Source organism: Pyxicephalus adspersus, chromosome 4, assembly GCF_032062135.1.
Source record: "Pyxicephalus adspersus chromosome 4, UCB_Pads_2.0, whole genome shotgun sequence".
NCBI classification, from domain to species: Eukaryota; Metazoa; Chordata; class Amphibia; order Anura; family Pyxicephalidae; genus Pyxicephalus; species Pyxicephalus adspersus.
In genome coordinates this window covers 21,176,674-21,178,369 of record NC_092861.1, presented here as the reverse complement: position 1 = coordinate 21,178,369, position 1,696 = coordinate 21,176,674, and positions in this window count along the sequence as shown.

Here is a 1,696-nt window from a genome sequence, read left to right as displayed (position 1 = left end):
CCTCCTCCTGCAATGTCTCACAAATACCTGTTGCATCGGCTTGTAAAATTATGCATGTTCCTGTGTTGGGGTGGCAACAATACTGCATTGCTCCTGAATTTGGAGCACGGTTGCCACTATCACGTAGGCTCTGCATGTTTGCACTATAGTGAGGTGAAAAAATGTTGCAGGGGGAATGGCTTTGCTCAGCATTGTTACTCACAATTCAAGTCTGTAACTTGCCAATCAGCATCTGCACACACCTAGTCCTGTTATCTGGATTTCCAAGATTGTTAAAATCCTTTCACTGGGAGTTCCAAAATCTGGTGTGGGGAGCATGTGACATAGAAGTGAAAAAGTATTTGGTTCAGTTATTTTCTTGTTTGTTATCTTGAGCATGGGTGATTGTTATTCTTGCCTTTATATTGCAGTTATCCAAAATTGTTAAATCTTTGCCAAACGAAGCATAAAGTAGAGCCATCTGTTGCTGGGCCAAAAATAATTGTAAACAGGTTCGGTAGCAAACCCAGAAACCTCTTGTTTTTTAAGAAATCATATGTAGTATACCAAACTCTCTCAATCCTATTTAGCCAAATAGTTCTGGGTCCCTCAGCAGATATCAAACACTCCAAGCTTGGTCTTGTAGCCTATAGAACAGAATCCAATGGGTTTGGATTGTTTTTTAGTAGTTGATAGGATAACATATGTATGTTTGGTTGAAAAAAATGATAGTTTTAGTGAAAAATCAGATTCACATTAATCTTTGTTCTGCATGACCATACTGGCAAATTCCAGTTCATACTGCCATACAATGGATGAATATTATGCAGATAAAAACATAATATACCCAAAGAGTAGGTTGCACTATCTGCATGGAGTTTGCAGGTTCTCCCCGTGTTTGCATGGGTTTCCTCCCACATTCCAAAAACATGCAGTTAGGTTAATTGACTTCCGCCCAAAATTGACCTTAGATTGTAATAATGACATATGACTGAGGTAGGGATATTAGATTGTGAGCTCCTTTTGAGGGCCAGCTAGTGACATGACTATGGACTTTGTACAGCGCTGTGTAATATGTCAGCGCTATATAAATACTGTATGATAATAATAAAGAGTAAGATTGGTTTTGGTAAATGTTAGCTAATGTTCTATTCCTTGTCCTGTCTATGGCTGTCACTTAGGTGAGCAATTTCTAACAGTCATACATGGAAATTTGAAAATTATGCTTTTCAATTTATTTTTGCAGGCAAAATAGATCGCTCTGCTTACTGAGCCAGTAATAATGTGAATGATTCACTAAGCTGCATTTACACAGTTCATTTCATTCCACCTTTTCCTCTGTTTAGCATTCTATTTCTGTAAGGGCAGGAGCTAATTTCTTCGAACACATAGGATTAATTGCTCTTCCATAAATATCGGGAGGAACTTTTAGTGGTCCCCCACCATTTACATAAAAAGTATGCTAGGAGTTTGCATTCCATTCTTGTTATATATTTTGCAAATCACTTACCTTGAGTGATGACACCCAATAATCACAATGGCGATGAGACCCATTATATGATCTCCAATTCTGATCAAATGGTCCTGGTCTATAACTTTTACATTGACCTCAAAGAACAAAGCGGGCAGCTTAAAGTGCATGTCAAAACAAAAGCAGTTGGGTTTTACTTTAGTATTGAACCTGCAGTGTATTTGATAGTGCTTCAGAGAATGCTAG